Consider the following 21926-nt stretch of genomic DNA (forward strand, 5'->3'; position numbering starts at 1 on the left):
CTCTACGCTTACATTTTGGGGGGCAGATCTGCATAGAACTGCCATTTAGAAATTGTAACTTATGACGGTTTGAGGTACATCAGGAAAGAAAGTGCTGGTGTTTGACATACATCAGAAAAGAAAGTGCTGTGTTTCACACATTTCTTTAAACGTCCCAAAATAACAGTAACGATTTATAGATCTCTCGGGGGCAGGAGCTGCCTCCTTCTTATTTATGTTCTTTCAGTGCTCAGCTCGGCAGATCATAGATGCACTATAGCCTTGTTGACCTTTTTTGTTTTCAAAGCAAATTTCTTTCTTCAAAACAGTGCTTTCCTTTTGAGAGTAAAGAAAAATATTTCTTGTGAAAAGTCCTTCAGGCTTTTTTTTTTCTACCGATGCTAAAACTTGCGTGTCAAATCAAGACCCGCACATCCAGGACCCCCGCCTGCAGAAGGAATCCCCTCAGCTTTCCCCGCTCCATCTCTGGGGATTTCCATCGTGGCTGTCTGCTTTCCAGAGAAAACAGTCATTAATTTGATTGATACTTCGGGCAGTCTTCTGTCTCGGCAGAGCTGAGCGCTCTTTCTTCTTTTTCCATCTTTCGGTGGCAGTCATCCTCTACTTGGGTTCCCAGCCCAACACACCACCGGCCACAGGAACGGGATGCTGTCTCCAGGGTTCCCCCTAATTTTATTTTAATGTTTTTGTTGCTGATCACAGTAGAGGGTAGGGTGGGGGGTTGTCCAGACAGACATGGGGCAAGTTTCCAGTTTGGGGAATCTTAGCGTCCTGACCCTCTTCCTGGACCTCCCTGATGGTGAAATCGCAAAATCCTGCGAAGCAGTTTGTGGTCGTTCTGTTTGCTGCATCTCTTCCCTGTTTATATGCATCTCACAAGTAGTTCTCTTAAAAGTTTCATCCTTAGACTTAGCCTGCTGCCTTGATGGGGCTCCTTGGGATTCTGATTCTATCCTGTTTCTTAAGCATGGTCTTTACATTTATTTCAAATTACGGACTTAAAATATCATGCAGAATAAAAGCCTCAGCCCACAGCAAAGCACTGGACATCCATGTCCGTATTCACATCTATCAGCTTAGACTTTGGGGTGAGAAAACCTAGATTTGGGTCTGGGTTCTCCCACTGTGATGTCATAGGCAAGCCATTTAGCATTGCTTAAGCCTCAGTTCCTCACCTGTAAAATGGAGATAATAAGGCCCCCCACGTGGTCCTGAAGTACTTGACCCAGTAGACCCTCAATAAATGATAGTTTGGATTTTTGGAGGAGCGTATTGATTTTGTAGCAAACAGATTTGACCTTAACGCACTCATTCCCTCATTCAACACATCTAAGTGCCTGCTGTGTGCTAGAAACTCCTAGATGCTGGGTATACAGTGGTGAGTGAAGTGGACGTGGCCCCTCGCCCTCAGGTAGGGGAAAGTACTGTGAGAGACAATAATTATTGCATAGTCAGATAACTAAGAAAAGAAGAGGGAGACTGGATCTTACTTGAAGGGGTTCTCTGAGAAGGTGGCTTCTAACTGAGAGTTGATAGGCAGAGAGGAATAAGTTCGCTCTCGCCCAGGGGAGATTTTGGCCCCAGGGGACAGTGGGCGATGCCTGGAGATGTTTTTGGTTGTCACAACTGATGGTGGGTGGGAGATGCTACAATCGCACATTGCACAATGTGCACGATAGCCCCCACCAATGAAAATGCCCTGGCCCCGAGCGTCAATAGTGCCACGGTTGAGAACACCTGGACTGCGTACATAAGGAACCCCACATGCAAAGGCCCTTTGGTGAAAAAGCTCAGGTACTTGGTGAACAAAGTCCAAGGAGGAGGGGGAGGGGCCCGCACTGGAGCAGGTAAAGGTAACCAGAGCTGGAGTTGCCAGGGTTGGCAGACCAAGCAGTCCTTAACCATGGAAGGCTGCAAAGCAGGGGCCAACCCGATCAGATTTCTATTTAAGATCACTTGGGGCTGTCGGTGGGGGAGGAATTGGAGCCAAGAGACGACTCCATGTGTCCCGGGGAAGACTGAAGAGGCTTGCTGTAACCAAGTGGCAGTGAAGTTGGAGACATGTGAACTAATCTAAGAAATGTTGAGGAGTCACTTGGTGATGGATGGGAGGGGGATGGGTGAGAGAATGATAGTGTTAGTATGGTTAAACATAGACTGCTAGAAGCCAAGAGTCAGGACCCAAACCTGATTGGAGTTTAGCTCTAGAAAAGAGGAGGTAAAGTCCCTGTACGTTACAAGTTCCACATAGAGACACGTGTAGACACATCTGTACATGTGTATGGTTGGCCCAACCCCAGTTTGGGAATGAGAATCTTCACAGAGGCTCTGCCAAATATGATGTCCAGCAGATATTCGGGTCACTGGAGCCCCCTTCATTCTACATGGCATTGCTCCCAATTTTGTGATTTGTATTTTGGGGCCCATCATGTATTTCTCCCCCCTGAGCAAATAGTACTAAACTCACAGCTCTCTTTTCTTTGTCCCCATCTGGGGAGTTTCTACCCCTAGATTTCCACACACGTGTCTGTCTTTTTGACCGGTGTGTCTCCTCCCTCAGGGGCCTCTCTCTTTTAAACAGGGTTTAGCTTATGTTAACTGGAATTTAAATAAAAACTTAGGGGAAAAAAAAGAAAAAAAACAAGCTGGGGTTAGCTTTCAGAGGCAGTCTATCTTGGACCACATTCTATTACATTTGGGATTGCTGTCACCTGAGATTGTTTTTACTCTCACATTACTTTTTTTTCTCACATTACTACTTTTTATTTGGAGGCTGTTGTCGATTCACATGCAGTTGTAAGAAATAATAGAGAGCTCCGGATACTCTACACCCCATTTCCTCTGATGGTTAGAACTTGGGTGACTATAGGACAATATCACAGCCAGGAAATCGACATCAATACATCTACCAACCTTATTCAGATTTGATCAGTTTTATATGGACTCATTTGCATGTTTAGCTCTATGAAATGTTACCATGTGTGAGGATTTGTGTGGTCACCACAGTCAAGATCTAGAACAATCCCACCACAAGGATCTCTTTGCTATTCTTATGTTACTTTTCTCAAAATATTTTTTAAGATTTTTTTTAAAGATTTATTTATTTATTTTAGAGAGTGGGGAGGGGCAGAGGGAGTGGGAGAGAGTAAATCCCAAGCAGACTCCCTGCCGAGCCGGGAGTCCGACATGGGCCTTGATCTCATGACCCTGAGGTCAGGACGGGAGCTGAAATCAAGAGTCAGACACTCAACTGACAGAGCCACCCAGGTGCCCCCACCACAAAATATTTTCTTGAGCGCCATCTGTGCCAGCTGCTGGGGATACCATGGAAAGTGCAAACAGAAGGGATTCCCGCCCCTGTTGCCCCACCCTTAAGCACTGTTAAGAGCCCCCTTTCCAGGGGACTTCTCTCAGGGAGTCCCCAGGCCCCCTCGGTCAGTCATTCGTGTCTTCTACATTTGTAGCTGTCCAAGTCACACGTTGCCAAGCTATTTCTTTCCTTCTGTGTTCAAAATCCTCCATCAGTTGGTGAATCTGTTTTTCCTGGAGGCAATGAAACTTAGAATCAAGTTGAATTTTCTATTTCACAGGAGCAGATGTTGGTTCAGTCACCTCTGCCTTCTCCTTTGGGCCTCATAGTGAAAGCTTCACTGGGCATCTGGGGGAATAGGACACTGAGGCATAAACCCCATCGAGGGTCAGCCATATTGTACATGGATAAGGGGATGCACTTACCATATTGGCCCATGTACAAGGTTTCCCAGAGTTGAGTAACCCTGGTTTTCGGTAAAGTGAGGCACTTAATATTACTTGAAGTATTCATTAATAAATACCAAACATGATTATTGAATATTATAGCTTCATTTTAAAATCCCACAGTCTTTTTTTTTTTTTAAGATTTTATTTATGTATTTGTCAGAGAGCGAGCGAGCACACAAGCAGGGGGAGCAGCAGGCAGAGGGAGAAGCAGGCTTCCTGCCGAGCAAGGAGCCTGATGCGGGACTCGATTCCACGACCTCGGGATCACGACCTTAGCCGAAGGCAGATGCTTAACCCACTGAGCCACCCAGGTGCCCCCAAATCCCACACAGTCTTAAATGATCTACCTCACCTCTAAAATTCTACCAAGAATATTAATTTAGGCTATGGCCTCTTTTAATATAATGCTCCCCGTAAAATACAAAGCGGAAGCTGGTGTCTAGTTCAAAGTAGAAGGCAGCAAAGGTCCCGTGTGGGACAGGGTGGTTGGAATGAAAGAGACCAGGGAAGATAATGGCGGGGACAGAAGCCAAACGAAGATACTAAATATTAAGGCTCTCAGCTGCTTCTTTCATTTTCCAATCTCTTAAAACTTTCATAGGGATTACAGTTTATCTTAACATTGGCCAATTCTGAGTAATAAGTAGGAACGAGAGAGACTTTTCACCTTCTACTTTGTAAATATCCACATCGTTTGAAATAATTTTTCCTTCTACATAAAGGAACTTCATATGTGGCATCACAGAGAAATCTTTACTCAAGAGAACCATGGATGTGTTCTTAATAAAGCTGTGGGCATTGGCGTAAAGGATACACCACCATAAGGGAAACTCAGGTACCCAAGGTGATTGCTAAATTGCTTTGCCCAACAGACAAGAGAGGTTCTGGGAGACTGGGGGCTCCAGGGCAAGGCTGAGTGGCAAGAACTTGGGAGGCAGCATTTTCCAGATCACTGGCTAAACCATGGGTGTGCAACGTAGACTTCTCTGAACCATGCCTTCACGTCGTCACTAGATTCTAGACGCTGTGTGACTGTTTTCCTGGTTGTCCGGAAAGAGCTGGCATTTGGTTGCCTAAAGCTTGCATGTGAGAGGAAAATGTGTTACACCTGAGTCTGAATCCCGTTCTTTCATTTATCAGTTGTGTGACTTTAGGCAAATGTAGTGGGTTGACTAGTGTCACCCCAAAATTCATGTTCACTAGGAACCTCAGAATGTGACCTCATTTGAAAAGAGGGTCTTTACAGATATAGTTAACCATTTTGAAATGAAATCATCTTGGATTTATGGCAGGCCCTAGGTCCAAAGACTGGTGTTTCAATAAGAACAGAGGTCACAGAAAGACACACAGAGGAAAGGCCATGGGAGGACAGAGGCACAAGCCAAGGAAGGCCTGGAGCCACCGGAAGCTGAAGAGACAAAGAAGGATCCCTTCTAGAACCTTCAGAGTGAGTGAGTCCAGACTTCTGGCCCCCCAGGTCCTGGTCATTTGTGGCAGCCCAGGAAACTAGTTCAGCAAGTAACCTAGTCTTTCAGCAATTTGGCTTTCTTGTCTATAAAAAAAATTCTTGTTTTCACAGAATTATTGGGAGGTTCAAATGAGAAAAGGTATGTAAAGCCCTAGAAAAATGTTTGGCACATAATAATATTCAATAAATAATTGAAGGGGGACAACCCTCAATTTCCTTGAAGTTATTTTGTCCTGTAACTAAATGTCCCAGAAACAATCTCAGATTTATATTTTTAGCACTATGTTCTGAGTCTGATTCGTTTAGCAATTTTTTTTTTTTAGAGAGAGAGAGTGCATGTGTGTGCACAGGACCAGGGGGAGCAGGGAAGGGGGGAGGGAGGGCCAGAGGGAGAGAGAGGGAGAAAGAGAATCCCAAATAGGCTCCACACCCAGCACAGAGCCCAACATGGGCTCAGTCTCACGACCCTGAGATCATGGCCTGAGCCAAAATCAAGTCAGATGCTTAACTGACTGAGCCACCCATGTGCCCCGCAAGTACTTTAAATCTGTTACACTGTTTATCGAAACTGTCTTGAGCACCCTGCATTTCTAATAATTTTATTTTTAAATACATGGCATTTTTCAAGGACCAATAAAGCTTTCTGCTTCCAACTTGCGATAAGTGAGAAAATGTTTTTCCCTGTAGATTTAAATTGCACTTTTATCCGTGTTTTATAAACAGATTCGTCTCAGCAGCTACATTTCTATAGCATTGATTTTGATGGCTGGACTTGAGATTTGTCTCAAAGAAAATCAAAACTACTCATTTCTAGAACTTTCTTATAAAGTAAATGGGTGACGGCTTTTAGAGTACTGGTCTAGGAATGTGCAGACATCAGCAAACAAGGTGATAAAGTGGAAAGAACAGAGACCGGGAGTGTGAGATTATCCTAGGGCCAAGTTCAAGGCATAAGTCATTTTTTTGTTAGTTACAAACACTTCCAACCTGCCATTAGTTACCAGGAACCTGGAATGAGCCACTTAATTACTTACTGCGTGTCTAAGGTGCTTCTAATAAAATTAATGGTGGTAGTGGTGGTTGCTGCTCTGTTGCTAATTTCTCCTATGAAAAAAGAGGGTTGGGCTATGCCGGCGGTCTTCAAACATTCCCAGATGCTTAACCCTTTTTTCTAAAAAACCTAAATCTTATACAGAAGTCTGGATGCTGATATAAATGGTCATTAAAAAATTTAAAAATTTTTAAAAATTAATAATCTGTTGTGAAATGTAAGAATGTTTGAAATGCCAACACCTTTGTGGAAATAAAATATTTTCAAGGTTTCTAGTCCTTCAAAATATTTTGAAGGTAAAACGTACCTCAGACTGAAAAAGGAAAATTTTCCTCTGCCATTCATCAGGCTGAGACAACAGATTACTAGCTGCAAAGTAAACAGGAAACCACCTTCTTCCCATGGATACACTGAAGTGATACGTCAGATAGCCCCCTTCAGTGGGTGACTTGACTGCTGCTTTCTTACTAAGAAAACTTGTTCTGGAAAAGCACTGACTATAAGGAACATTGCTATTGGAAATCATCAGTAAGAATGGGCAAGCGATGTAAGCTCTCTACTTCATCTGTAAAGGAAATTCTCCACCTGGTCTTTATCATACAATGCAGAAATAAGCCTCCAACATAATCATGTATATGAAAGCTCCTCATGGATAGAACTATATATATAGGGTTGTGCATTGGAATTAGTACTTTTAACAACAAGGTTCAAATATAAAAGAAACCATTAGCCAGATGACATACATCTCAGTGTATGCTACCCAACTTCCCTATTTTAGCCCTCGTGTTAACAGAGCATGGGTTGGGGCTCACCTGGATATGGGTTCAAATGCTACCACTCTTGTTTGCTGGCAGCATGCATTTAAGAGAATTGTTTAGCCTTTTGGAGCCATTTCATATGTAAAATGGGAACGATAACATCTGCTTCATACTATTGTTCAAGGGATAAAATGGGAGAAGAGTCCTATTCTGCGCACATAATAGCACTCAAAATGTGTGCGTTTCCTATATCAACAGCTCAAGGGAATCAAGCTACATTTTATTTTGTAATGTCTACATTTCTACGCACCAGGTGAGCATTATTTCCTTTAAAAAGTTACTGTTTGGGGGTGTCTGGGTGGCTCAGTCGGCTAAGCATCTGCCTTCAGCTTGGGTCACGATCTCAGGGTCCTGGGATCGAGCCCCACGTCGGGCTCCCCGTTCTGCAGTGAGTCTGGGTCTCCCTCTCCCTCTGTGATCTCTCTCGCTCTTGCTCTCTCAAATAAATAAATAAAATCTTAAAAAAAAAAAAAGTTACTGTTTGGAGAGCAGGACCAAATTACTTGATTCCGGTTTTAGGAAGAACAGTGGCAGCCATATTATGTGCTCAGAGATAGATGTGTGGCCTAACAGTGGTTCTTTGCAACGTAATTAGCTTCCATCATGATGGATGGCCTATTTCATTGGTCAAATTACTTTTTCTGGGAGTTATTACGATTATTTTCCAATTCGTGATTAGGGATTTATTCACCAAAACTAATGAAATAATCTTACATATATAATCTCTTTAGTCTTTGCTTGTTATTCCTAGAAGTACAGAAGATGAGCAAGAAATAGCATAAACCATTTCAACCACAATTACCTGGAAACGTCCACAGACTTTTTAGAAAAGATACTAAATTTCTTTTGTGGAGAAAAAGTCAACCCCCTAATTTTTAAATATCTGACAGCAAGGGGCGCCTGGGTGGCTGGGTCAGTTGAGTGTCTGACTCTTGATTTCAGTTCAAGTCATGATCTCAGGGTCATGATGAGATTGAGCCCCTCATGGGGCTGTGCAATGGGCATGGAGCCTGCTTGGGATTCTCTCTCTGTACCTCCCCACCCTGCTTGCATGCATTCTCTCTCACTCAAAAAAATAAAAATAAAAAATCTGACAGCAATGCACATCATTTTTCAAACATTAATTCCAGAAATACCAGGATTGAATTTAATGTGAATGAACGTAGCTTCACGAGGTTGGTTTTCTCTGTTCATTAATTTCTTTGCCATGGGAATTGTTTAGCAGTGAGATCTCTTGTACTAAGTAAAATAACTTGACAGAATGAAAAGAAGGAAAAAATAACCCTGCTGCTTTCAAATTTAACAACAGTTTTTTGGAGACAGGTTTAGAAATGGAAGCAAGGAATCCAATTATTTGGAGAATGTATTTGTTTCTACTTTTTGCACACAAATTTTCTAAATGAGCCTAATTAATGGATCCTGTGTTGAACTGCAAAGCCTTTTTGTTAAGTTCATATAGATTTACATGGGAAAATGATCAAAAAGTAAACTTTACTTAAATAAATATTGCATACCTACCTCTGTGTACCATAGTGGCAAGTGCTGGAAACTCATACAAAGGATACAAGTCTGCCCTCATGAAACTCAGTCCAGGAGGGAGTCAGTCGTGTAAATCAGTTACAGAAGAGAGAGGTAGGTATTGTAACAGAGGCTGGAGCAAAAAACTATAGGGCAAGGTAGATAAACTCTTTCCGTTAAAGGGCAGATGGTAAATATTTCAGGCTTTGTGGGTCTCAGACTCCACGATTGAATGAGTGTGACTATGTTTTCAGTAAAAGTTTATTTTTTTATTTTTTTAAAGATTTTATTTATTTATTTGACACACAGAGAGACAGAGAGAGAGGGAACAAAAGCAGGGGGAGTGGGAGAGGAAGAAGCAGGCTCCCAGTGGAGGAGCCTGATGTGGGACTCGATCCCAGAATGCCGGGATCACGCCCTGAGCTGAAGGCAGACGCTTAACGACTGTGCCACCCAGGCGCCCCTCAGTAAAAGTTTATTTATGAATACCGAACTGTTAATATGTAATTTTCACGTGTCACGACGTGGTCTTCCTTCTTTTCAAGCATTTAAAAGTGCAAAACTCATTAGCTCATGGGCCATACAAAAACAAGTGTTAGATTTATGTTGTAGGTTATTTGGGGCCAAAGATGACTTTTTAAAATTATTTATTAGAATAATTTGATAATATTTCAGTGGATTTTGTAGTGTTATTTAGATTATTAGTGTTACTAGATTTCAAGCTCCTTACGGTTTCAAAAGATGAAGATGTGTTCCTACCCGTAGTGTGGTACTTGCAATATTGGAGACATGTGGGAGGGGAGAAGGGCCAGCCTCTTTCGCATAAAGTAGCAGCGTATTTAGTCAAATATAAATATAAATCAGGCATCTACCTTATCTACCTTATTGCACAGAAGCCTGGAAAACAGAGCTTGGCAATTACCCACCTGGAGTTAGACAACAATGGCCAAACTGGATAATTCCAATTACAGATAATTTGTTGGTTTAAATCATTTGATTTAAATAAAGGAAATGTCTGCTGAGCTTTAGACCTACGTAAGTCATTTGCAGGCTTGACCCTGAGCCTGGAGGATATGGGAGATTGGGAGATTATCGATGGCAAAGTAATGGACCAGAATGAGCACAAAAACAGCTGATGGTAGGTGAACCCTTTTCGGCCAGTGACTCACCTATGTAATTTGGATGCAACCTGACAGCCTCCACGAGTCAACTCTGTTCCTAAACCCACCAGAGCAGCTGACTCCTGTAACCCACCGATCCTAAGCTGACAAGCCATGGGCTTGTAACTGACCACGCAGTTTCCTTGAAAAACTATGTGAGTCTCACCTTCCTAAAGGCAGTCCTCATCCTTGCCTTTGCTTGGCGGTTGTATTCACACAGCGTCCCTGTGTGTACCTGTACACAAGGAATTCTGGGAATCTAGATCCTATTCCTGTCTACCTGAACCAGAGTCTGCATCTTTAACCAAGATCTTTAGTTGATTTACATGCACATTTCGGTTTGAGAAGCACTAGAGCAAATCTTCACTAAATCATGGTTCTCAAACTTGAAAGTGCATCATAAACACTAAAATGCTAGGCCCCACTCCTGGAATTGGTGATTCAGAAGGTCTGGGGTGTGACCTGAGATTTTGCATTTCTATATTCCTAGGTGCTTGGAAACTGCTGGACTGGGGACGTTTTGAAAACTACGACTTTAAACTATTTGTCTATGAGTTATTTTTTGAGAGTTGGCTGAAGACTTCATCCCACAGAGCCTACTCTGAGTCAGATTCCTCAGCCTCACCTGGCATTAAATGCAATTGAACACTCACATTGCCACCAACTTTAATTTTCCTTCATCAGAGGAATTATTCATGTATTTGGCTCATTTTCTTTTGCCAACATAATTTGTCCTTCCTCAAAAAAAAAAAGAATCATTTTTCATTTTAAAAAAATATGATTACTGCTACTCTTCAAATAATTTGTTAAAAATATATGCTAGACAAGATTTTTAAAAATATTTTAATATAATCATGAAGTTCTCAAGACAAGAAAGAACTTTCGGAAATAAATTATGGCTTATGAATCTGATCTTTTAGATTTCTTTTGGAATTGTACATCCATTCAAAACACAACCACATTTACATTATCGGATATGTTTGGATAAAAATCAAATTGTAATAAGATTTCCACTAGTCCACATACATGAAAAATTGGAAGGTGGAGAAAAAGATTAAGGGGGATTATTGCTATTCCAGTAACTACTTATATATTTGTATCTTTGGGGAGAGGTGACATTAGTGGACTTCTATCTCTGTGCCCTTCTTGTCACCTGAGTCCCAAAAGGAGCATTGCTTAAACCCAGAATGAACAGTCTCTAGAGAAAAATTCTCTTCAGCTTTTGGTCTTCACTCTTCTAATCTCTGGGGTTCAAGTTTAGTCCTAGGAGCCAGCGGACAAACGGGAAGTCGTTTCTTTCATTGTCCCCTACAACCACTGTTTTATTTTAAAAGGGAGAATCGGAAAATATGTGTTGGTATCGACTATATGATTACCTGTATCCAGTATACCAGCGCTCAGTGTGGATGCTCGAGTGTGAGCCTTCGGTGACGTGTGTACCTGTCCTCCGGGATGCATTCCCAGGTGTGGGCTCATCGCTGTGTGTGTAGCTGTGGTGTGCCCCCAGGTGTGTCTGGGGCCCACACTGAGCCAAGGCCGCCACGAGGCCCCAGGCGGGACGCATTAGAGCGGGAGCGTCCGTGGCGGGGCGCCCCAGGTGTGCGCGGCGGCTTGCGTCCTGGCGCGTGCCCAGGTGTGCTCAGGGCCCGGTGGGCGGGCGGGTGCCGCGTCCCGCCTCCAGGGGGCGCCGCCGGGGGCGGCCTCCCGGGGCGGCTGCGCCAGTCTCGCCTCAGATTTCCGCTCCTGCCGGGTCGGCGGTCCCCGACGGCGCTGCGCTCTGCGGTAGGTGAGGGGCTAGGCGCGGGTCGAGCCGGGGCTCCTGTCCCCGCTCCCTCCGCGCGGGGGCTCTGGGGACGCCGGGGACTCGGGACGTCCGTCCGTGCACGGCGCCAGCGGGAGTCGGGGCGGGGGAGAGGAGTCCGGGCACCGAGCCTGGCGGTGAAGGGGCCGCGGGCGGCCTGCGGGACCTGCCGGAAAGGAGGGGACACACGGGCACGAAACGCGTCCCCAGAGCCGCTGCACGCGGCAGGACACGGGCACCAGCGCCAGAGCGGGCGAGGGCGGAGAAAGTTAGGAACTGTCTGCTGGTGTGGACGCTGCGGGTTCCTCAGGAGAGAGAGATGATCATTCAGAAGGTAGTTTTAAAAGGATCTCTCGGGTGAATGAGGCTAACACTTTGCAGAAATCCTGCTTTTAATTCAGAGATCCCTGTTTGTGAGGAAACCAAAAGCTGCCAAAGAAATCTAAAAACTTCTGGTATTTGTGAGTTTATGACCTTGGGTTTCTCTGGAGCTGTTAGTGACACATCTGAATCGTGGGGAGAAATTTCTCTTGCTGCCTTATTACCAAGTCTGGTCCTTGCTCTTTCACTCTGTTGGCCAAAGATTAACTACGTAATTGCATTTGAAACCCAGTCAGTGCACGGTTTTTTAAACATACCTTCTTGACTCCAAGCTTGCTTTATTAATATAGAACTGATAAGAAAATGCATGAGGGGCACCTGGGTTGCACAGCGGTTAAGCGTCTGCCTTCGGCTCAGGGCGTGGTCCCGGCGTTATGGGATCGAGCCCCACATCAGGCTCCTCCGCTATGAGCCTGCTTCTTCTTCTCCCACTCCCCCTGCTTGTGTTCCCTCTCTCGCTGGCTGTCTCTATCTCTGTCGAATAAATAAATAAAATCTTTTAAAAAAAATTAAAAAAAAATGCATGAGACTTGTAGCCACTTTTTAAAAAGCAGATCATTTTGCCAAATGTCCTAGGGAGAAATCATGTATTAAAAACTAAAGGACAGGGGCGCCTGGGTGGCTCAGTCGTTAAGCGTCTGCCTTCGGCTCAGGGCGTGATCCTGGCGTTGTGGAATCAAGCCCCACGTCGGGCTCGTGGGAGCCTGCTTCTTCCTCTCCCACTCCCCCTGCTTGTGTTCCCTCTCTCACTGGCTGTCTCTCTCTCTGTTGAATGAATAAATAAAATCTTAAAAAAAAAAAAAAAAAAAACCTAAAGGACAGGGACGCCTGGGTGGCTCAGTGGGTTAAGCTTCGGACTCTGATTTCCACTGAGGTCATGACCTCAGGGTTGTGAGATCGAGGGCCAACCGTGGAGCCTGCTTACGATTCTTCCTCTTCCTCTCCCCCTCCCCCCTCTAATAAAAAAGCAAAACAACAACAAAAAAAAACTAAAGGACGCCTCTAAATCTGTTGGATTGACCTATATAAAGTGTAGGTCTCACACTGTCCTTATGTACTTTTTGCTATAACGAAAGACTGGTCTCCCTGGTCTCATTCAATTTATTGAAATGCTAATATGGAGAGCTCCTGCCGTTTGCCCTCATTTTCCCAAAATGCCTTGTTTTCCTGAAACGACTCCCAGGAGAAGCCAGAAGTTCCTGAATAAGCAGACAGCCCTTGTAGAGAGCATTTGTATTGCAAAAGCCGAGTTTGTAAAGTTAAATTAATTTCTAATTGGTGGATTTTTGTTCAGAAACATTTTGGACTGTTGACCTTGCCAAAGAGGGTCTTCACTGTTAGCATCAGACCTAAAGAGGGTGGTTATTCATGCCGGTCTTAGATTTTGGGTAGCAGAAAGTACAAGAGAACAGGGACAGAAGCTGTTACTGTTTTTAAAATTATCTGTTCATTTTTTTTTTTTTAATTTTATCTAGTGAGATCTCTTGAAAGTTTCAGCCTGTGTCAGCGCTTCCAAGTGGAGTCACTGGACGACTTTGTACCCACAGTTAGCCAGGCACCTTAGCAAGCGTAGGGTCCCCAGCAGACTGGTGTGGAGGTGAACGCAGCAGTGTTTGTTTGCAGAGGGACGGGTCCCAAGGAGAGGCAATGATGAGAGGACACATTCAAGCGAGCTTAGCATTCTTCTCTAGAACATTCTCTAGTCAGAGGCAAACCTTAGCAATTAGAGATTTTATTAAGAGAGCACCAGGTAACCATGACCAGCCTCTCATTTAACGGAAGTTCATTCTTTAATTGAAGGTCTCACTCATGTCAGTCAAGCTGCCCAGGGCAGGATAGCTTTGTTTAGGTTGGACCTGCCCTTGGACCTAAGATCTGTATAGCAGAGCTTAGTGGGCTCAAGGTCTTCTACTCCTCCAGGGGAATGACAGAAAAGAACCAGTTACTAGGGGTCTCAGGGTTTGTTTGGCATTATGAAGTAACAGACAGTAAAGAGCTAAAAGGGTTAAGAAGGACGAAAGAAATTTCAAAGAGGCAATTGTCTGTTGGGGCGCAGAGAGATGTCAGTGGAGGACTTGGCTGGGGTCACATTTGCGCTGGACTTTGAGCAAGGAGTAGAATTTTGTTGGGCTAAGGAGTGGAATGGGGCATTCCTGGTGGCAGACACCACGAACAGAGATAAGGAGTCTCCGATGTAACTATGCTCAGAGATACAAGGGCAACGGGTGTGCCGAGGCTGGACTGCGTGTAAGAATGGGTGAGGTGGGAGGTGCCTGAAGAGAAAGGCTGTCTGGTTGTAAACCCTACTTTAAAAAAAAAGGGGGGGGGAGGGGCAGAGGAGGAGGGAGAGCCTCATGGAGCTGGACGCGGGACTCGATCTCATAACCCTGAGATCATGACCTGAGCCGAAATCAAGAGTTGGACACTTAACCAATGGAGCCACCAGGCATCCTTAATAAACTCTACTTTTTGATCAAGGCTTGGGTTTTTTTTTCTTTTTTATTAAAGCAAACGCAAAAGCAGAAGGACTAGTACAATGAACGTCCCCGTTGTATTTCCACAAATAGATCGAACAGTTTGTTAAAACAATTTCTTTGCCATATCTGCTTTGTCTTTTTTGTTGTTGAAACAGTTTAAATTCCAGACGCCATATCACGTCGCCCTTAGATAGTACAGTATGAGCTTCTAACCAAAGGTCTTTTTCTCGTATAGCATTAATACCATTGTCATCTCCTGATTGTATAGACAGTAATTCCATAATATTTTCTAAGACCCAGTCCACAAAGTTCCTTGATTGCCTCAAAAATGCACTTACTTTTTCTGTTGGTTTGTGTGAGTTGGAATCCAAACAAGGTCCACACGCGGTATTTTGTTGAGTAGCTGTTACCTCTTTTAATCTAGGACAGGGGTTCGGCAGACTTTGTGAAAAGCCCCAAACACTAACTCTCGCAGGCTTTGTAGACCGTGTGATCTCAGTTTTCATCTACTCAACTGTGCGTTCCTGCAAAAAGTAGCTATAGATGATGTGGACGTGGATGAGCGTGGCTGTGTCCCAGTAGAATTTTGTTTTCAAGATTTTAAACTCCCCTGGCAGGCTAGACTTACCTGAGGGCCTGAGTTTGCTGACCGTGGTCTGTCGCAGTCCCAGTGAGTTTCTTTAATGTCAATAATTTACTGGTGGGCCTTGGCTCCCTATAGATGCCTCACATTTTGGATTTATTTGGCTTTTTGTATAGAATGGTTTAGCTTCTCCTCTACCCCTGTATTTCCTGTAAGCTGGAGGTTAGATCTAAAGGTTTACGTTAATTAAGTTCAGTTTTGCCATTTTTGGCAGGTGTACTTCAGAGGTGATTTGAATTGTTTTTTTTAATATAATTTTATGACTTTAAAAAACTCAGAAACCCTCATCCAAGAGGCTCAATATTCCTAAAATAGGCTTTGCCTGATCGCTGAAAATATACTTTTTCCTTTCTCATCTTATTTTCCTTACTTGAAGGAGAGGATATGGTTGCTATTTCTCAAGGATGTTGAGAACTTTGAACCCCTCTGCTAGGTCAGTGGTAACTCCCCTCTGTTCAAGCCACCCTGTGGCCCCTCGGCTGGCGGATCACATTCTCCCACTGAATAGAAATACTTTCCTTTCTGGGCCCAGGCCCAGGGTTTCAGATGCCATCTGGCAGGGGCTGGGAGGGTTGTTTTTGTTTTTAAGCCCCTTGTCTCTTAAACACTCAGCTTTCTTCACTCGCCTTCCTCTTCATCCCCCAGCAGGACTGAGAGCTGGATACCTGGTCCATGGTCTACTCGTCACGCTGTGAGGTGGGAATACTTATCCTGCTGTCCCGTTTGGAAGGATTCTGAATTCAAAAGCTTTGTAAGCTCTCACACTTACTGTGGTGCTGGATTCCAGGGCGACCCAGTTTTGAAGAAACAAGTTTACAGGTAAGACTTGTTTTAACTCTGTACTAGAGTGTGTCTTACGCCTAAATCCTGGAGCACCAGAGAAGTATCTTGACAAATAGTGTTACTTGGAAGTCCTTGTCTTTCTGTTGCTTAAGGTTAGTAGGTGAAACTGTCTGTTCACCCCTGTACCCATTTTTCCAGATAACATGTTATTGGTCTTTTTCTTATTGATTTGTAAGAATTCTTTATACATTGGAGATACTAATCTTTTGTCATATGTGTTACGACTGTTGCCTCCATTTTTGAAACTTTGCAATATTTATGCTCTGCAGAAAATTTAATTTTATATAGGGGAAAAAATATCAGTTTCCCCTTTACAGTTCCCTTGATTTATGTTTTGCTTGGAAAGACTTATCTATTTCAAGATTTTTTTTTAAAGTCTTAGTAACACAGATAAATGAACATGTAACGAGAACTAGGAACATGGGATTCTGTAAAAGAATATTGAGGGGCAGAAAATTTAATTTTATATAGGGGAAAAAATATCAGTTTCCCCTTTACAGTTCCCTTAATTTATGTTTTGCTTGGAAAGACTTATCTATTTCAAGATTTTTTTTTAAAGTCTTAGTAACACAGATAAATGAACATGTGACGAGAACTAGGAACATGGGATTCTGTAAAAGAATATTGAGGGGCGCCTGGATGGCTCAGTTGGTTAAGCATCTGGCTCTTGGTTTCACCTCAGGTCATGATCTCAGGGTTGTGAGATCGAGCCCCCTGTAGGGCTCTACCCTCTGTGTGGAGTCTGCTTGAGTTTCTATCTCCCTTTCCCTTTGCCCCTTCCCCCACTTGTGCGCATGCTCTCTCTCTCAAATAAATAAGTACATCTTAAAAAAAGAATATTGAAGGGGGCTCTTTCTACTAGATAATATAATATTAAATTGATTAAGTGTTGGTGTTAAGTTTGGCCCTACATTGATAAGTGTTGAAGTTGAGATTTGGGGATCTGGGGAATCATTTTGTCATCACTCCTGTATAGATTTGACTTTCCATAATAAAAAAGTTTTTCTTAAAAAAAAAAAAAGAACAGTAGGGGGGAAAACCATCTTTGTCCCATTTGTTCATATTCAGCAACTATTAAGCTTCTCTGTGTTGAACATGGTGGGTGTTGTGTTAAGAAATGCACAGGATCTTGGAACTTAGATTTCTCACACAGGAGACAGATGTTAATGCTCTGGTTAAGGGCAACAACTCCTGTGTCAGACCACCTGACTTCAAATCCTGGCTCTGCCATGTACTGGCTGGGTGATTTTGACCTTTCTAATTTAAAAAATGAGGGACAATAATTGCGTCTACCCGATAGGTTTGTTGGGAGGATTGAATGAGAAAACCCATGAAAAATCCTTCTCGTGGTGCTTAGTATTTAATAAATGCTCAATAAACGTAAGCTCTGAAGGAGAGAGTATCTGCAGTCAGGCAAGCACTGAGCTGGAGAGGGGTAGGTGCGGAGTGAGTGTATGGAGAGGGGGTCATGACCTGTCCTGGGCTGGGCAAGTAGGTTTAGGAGAACTTTTTGAGGAAGAGACCTTTGAGCAGAGATGTGAGATGTGGAAGATCTTGTCTTTTAATTCCGGTGAAAGTGCACTTGCTTGTGAAGTGAGAGGGGGTGGGGGCAGAGGCAAAGGCCTAGCGATGAGGAGAAGGGTTGCCTAGTGCTGCCAGAACAAGGTGGCACCAACTTCATGGCTTAAAACAACACAGATATTTACTTGTCTTATGGTTCTTTAGGTCAGAAGTCCACACGGGTCTCACCAGGCTGAAATTAGGGCATCAGTGAGGCTGTGTCCCCTCCTGGAGACCCTGGGGGAGAATCTATTTTCTCGCCTTTTCCCACTTCCAGAGGCCACTCACATTCCTTGGTTCACGGCCCCCTCCCTCCACCTTGAGAGATAGCATTTCATCCCTTTACCCTTCCGCCGTGGTCCCCGCTCTCTCTTCACTCCCAGCCAGGAAAGCTCCACTTTTGAGGACTCATGTGGTTAGATTGGGCCCGTTTGGATAATCCAGGATAATTTCTGCATTTTAAGGCCCTTAACGTTAATCACATCGGGGAAGTGCCTACACGCTAACATGGTCACGGGTTCTCGGGATCTTTGGGAGGCCTTCGCGTAGTCACCGCACCTCGTGGTGTAGTAGCTGCTTCAGGATCAAAGCAGCTCTGCAGACACTGCGACCGTCCGTTGGTTACTACCAGGTGCTAATAATTCTCCCGGCGTGGCGTCTCTGCTCTTTTGTGCTGACGTGGTGAGCTAGACGCTTGGGGCCTCTCCTCAGCGTTGGGAAGAGAAGCTTCTAGGTGACAGGAGACGGATGAGCTGCACTGAACAGCCGTCAGAACCTTTGACTCACTCCTGTGCCCCTTCCTCCCCACGGCTCACTCTTGCCTCCGCACCCCGATGGGGCTTTTGCTGCTCGCATCTCTTCAGCCTTTTACTTTTCTCTGCTATTTTTGCCTGTGTAATTGTTTTTGCACACTAGCCTTAAACTCTGCTGGACTATTTTAAACAAAATTCGTGCTAAACCATTTAGCAATTTCTCATACATTAACTCTGTTGGGATGAGAACCTCACCGTCCTTGTTCTGATTCCCCCATAGTGTCTTCCACTTAATAGGCCACCAGTAAGAAAGATATTTCCAGTTGGTGGAGAGTGTTACTGGAACTCTGATATTTTGAGTTATGTCAGAATAAATTAGAGAAAGAGTAAATTAGAGCTTCTCCTATTATGCCGTCCTCTCCTCCATGTGTTCCTGTTACTGCGTCTGTCTTTAAACTTGTGAGTGTTAATTACCTCTTCCTGCTGTTGTCACCTGCACTCAGGACTATGCAGTAGATACGTTAATGAAAATTATTAAGTTTCTACATCTCATGGTGATTTTACTAATTTATGAGCATTAAACGAGATTTGAAAAAGCATTCTTTAAGGCATTACTTGTGCCATTATGAAGCCCTTATTCATGAGAAGAGCCACAACTGCCTGGACTCTTTCTCCCTCAGCTTGGATTTCTGTAAAGTTAAATACAGATTATAAAAGCCTAATAAAAACTATAAAGGGAAATCACTACTGACCCTTGAAAACACAGGTTTGAACTTCCTGAGTCTGCTTACATGCAGCTTTTTTTTTTTTAACTAAATACAGTATTGTAAATGTATTTTTTCTTCCTCATGATTTTTTAAATAACATTTTCTTTTCTTTAGCTTCCTTTATTGTAAGATACAGTATATGATACACATAGCATACAAAACACGCATTAGTTGACACACATGTTATCACGAGGGCCTCTGGTTGGCAGTAAGCTCTTAGTAGTAAAGTTTTGGGGGAGTCTGAAGTTACACTCAGATTTTTCAAATGCAGGGTGTTGGTTGTCCTCAACCCCAGCGTAGTTCAAGGGTCAACTGTAGTGTATCTTATAAATGAATAAAGAACAGTTAGATGGCATTTTGGGGAGTATTTATAAAGACTAAGTCACTGTTTCTTTTTTTCTCTTAGCATTTATTATGAACATTTCCAGCCATACTCAAAAGTAGAACACAGTAAACCTTAAACCTTCATGAACCAACACAGCATCAGAAACCCATGCCTCATCCTAGCTTTGCCACACTTGTTCCAAATGACCCTTTTCCCTTTGTTTTTTTGAGTTTTTGTTTTTTGTTTACTTCTGGAGGATTTTGAAGCAAATACCAGAAATCATGTCATTTTATCATTAAATATTTTAGTATGAATTTTTTTAAAGTTTAGTTTTTTACGTAAGTATAGTCGTACCTAACAATGAATGAAAAATCCTTAATATCATCTAATACTGTATTCAAATATCCCTTTTTGCCTAAAAAGGTCTGTGCAGTTGGTTTATTCAAACCAGAGTCAAAACAAAGCCCATTCATTGTCTTTGGTTTTTACATCTCCTAAGTTGCTTTTAGTAATAAATATTGACGTATGCCAAGCATTAGCTTAATTCAGAGTTCTCTTATTCTTACTTTTACCTCTTATTTTTAACTCTGTTTTAGAGTAGTTACATACTTTCATACTTTCATTATTACTAGAATTTATATAAAGTAAAATTGGCCTTTTTGGTTGTATAATGCTGCAAGTTTTAAAATTGCTTGATGTAACTTTCCATCACAGTTCTTTTACAGAACAGTTCCACCACCAAAAAAAGCCAGAAAACAAAACCAAAAAATACCAAGCCCTCCCTCAGTCTGTCCCATTGTAAGTCAAACCCTTCCCCTCCCCCTAATTGCTGACAACCCTTGATCTGGTCTCCATCTGTTTGTTTGTTTATTTATTTATTTATTTATTTGGGAGGGAGAGAGAGAGAGCGAGAGAGAGAGCAAGCATGAGGTCAGAAGCAGAGAGGAAGAGAGAGAATCCCAAGCAGATTCCACACTGAGCACAGATGTGGGGCTTGATCTCAGGACCCTGAGATCATAACCCAAACTGAAATCAATAGGCGAATGCCTAACCAACTGAGCCACCCAGGTGCCCGAATGTGTCTCCATCTTGAAAAGTTTTGACTTTTCTAGAATGTCACATAAATGAAATTAAATAGTATACAACCTTTGAACTGGCTTCTTTCACTCAGACAACATCTTTGAGTTTCTTCCATGTATGTATTCTTTTTTATTGCTGAGGAGTGTATTCTGTCTTATGGGAATACCCCAGTTGATGTATCCATGCACTGTTGAAGGACATTGGATTCCCTACAGTTTGGGGGGATTATGAATAGAGCTGCTGCAAACATTGGCATATAGGTTTTTGTGTGATCGAAATTTTTCATCTTTTTAGAGCAGATCCCTAGGAGCAAAATCGCTGGGTCATATGATAAGTGTATGCTTAACGTTTTGAGAAACTGCCAAACTTTTCCAGAGTGGCTGTACCCCACCATTTTGCATCTCTACCACCAACGTATGAGAGTTCCAGTTGCTCCATATTTTTGTTAGCACTTGATATTATCAGGGTTTTTTTAATTTAAGACCTCCTAATAGGTGTGTGGCTTTTTTTTTTTAATTATCTGATTTCAGTTTTCTGAGTATTGTAAAAGTTACTTTTAGTAACTCGAATAAATTACCGAATTAAATTTACTTTATATGCCTGTTATAAAAATATTTCTGGTTTTCTGGCGATATTCCATATTTAAATATGGTAAATATTCTATATGGAAAATATTAAATTAAAACCAGAATGTTATTTATAGAGGAGACTTTAAGTCTCACCAGTTGACACATCATATTTGGCAAAGGAATACGGGATGTTATCTGAATACATGATGCATTTTGCAGCAACCCATTCGTTACGTGCGTCTAGTGCATGTCTCATTTCTGTTTTATTGTGACCAGTAGTGTCATAACTGCTTTTGCCATCAGTTTTATCTTAGGTTCGATTGATCAGAGAAGGGGGCACCTGGGTGGCTCAGCTGGTTAAACATCCGACTCTTGATTTCAGCTCGGGGTCATGATCCAGGCTTGTGAGATGGAGCCCCACATTGGGCTTTGTGCTGGGCATGGAGCCTGCTTAAGATTCCCTCTCTCTCTCTCTCTCTCTGCCCCTCTTCTCCCCCACAAACTCCTGCCTCTAAAAAAAAACAAAAAAAACAAACAACAACAAAAACCCAGCTTTATTTAAGAAAGAAAAAGATTGATCTGTGAATAGTAAGTTACATGAAAGCAACTGGATGTAAGCAGAGAGTAATTTCTTTGGATGCCTTTTAACTACAGGGAACGCAGCACTGTTGTAGTTTAAAAATGGACTGCTCCCATGTGTCTGAGGCAGTAGCGAAAGCTTGCATTTGAATACCTTTTGCTTTATTAAAGCATATTGAGCTCAAGGAAGAAAACCATTTGAAATTTGTGAAATAAAGATCATGGGCCTCTCTTTGGGTGATTTAGGGACCGCAGTCACTGGTCGCTATTGCCTGAAAGTGTGGAGCTGCCTCCGGGATTAATTACTTAATGTCACTGCTGGTGTTGTTGTCCCTCCCTTCTCAAATTAGATGAAACATGGAAGTCTCAGGGTGC

General features: G+C 42.9%; 1 protein-coding gene across 11 annotated transcripts in view; it reads left to right on the forward strand.

The window, feature by feature from the left end:
- The first annotated feature begins 11452 nt into the window (after positions 1-11452).
- GGACT (gamma-glutamylamine cyclotransferase) overlaps positions 11453-21926 on the forward strand; it is a 184341-nt gene continuing 173867 nt past the window's right edge. For 6 of the 11 annotated variants that reach the window (XR_008957591.1, XR_008957590.1, XM_048215610.2 and 3 more), the window contains exons 1-2: positions 11470-11556; positions 15725-15895. The gene's annotated coding sequence lies outside the window, so the exon portion shown is untranslated. Of the gene's footprint in view, positions 11557-15721; positions 15896-21926 lie in introns of all 11 variants that reach the window. The other 5 variants (XR_008957596.1, XR_008957595.1, XM_048215607.2 and 2 more) reach the window with 2 other exon arrangements.

Source organism: Ursus arctos, unplaced genomic scaffold (assembly GCF_023065955.2).
Source record: "Ursus arctos isolate Adak ecotype North America unplaced genomic scaffold, UrsArc2.0 scaffold_10, whole genome shotgun sequence".
NCBI classification, from domain to species: domain Eukaryota; kingdom Metazoa; phylum Chordata; class Mammalia; order Carnivora; family Ursidae; genus Ursus; species Ursus arctos.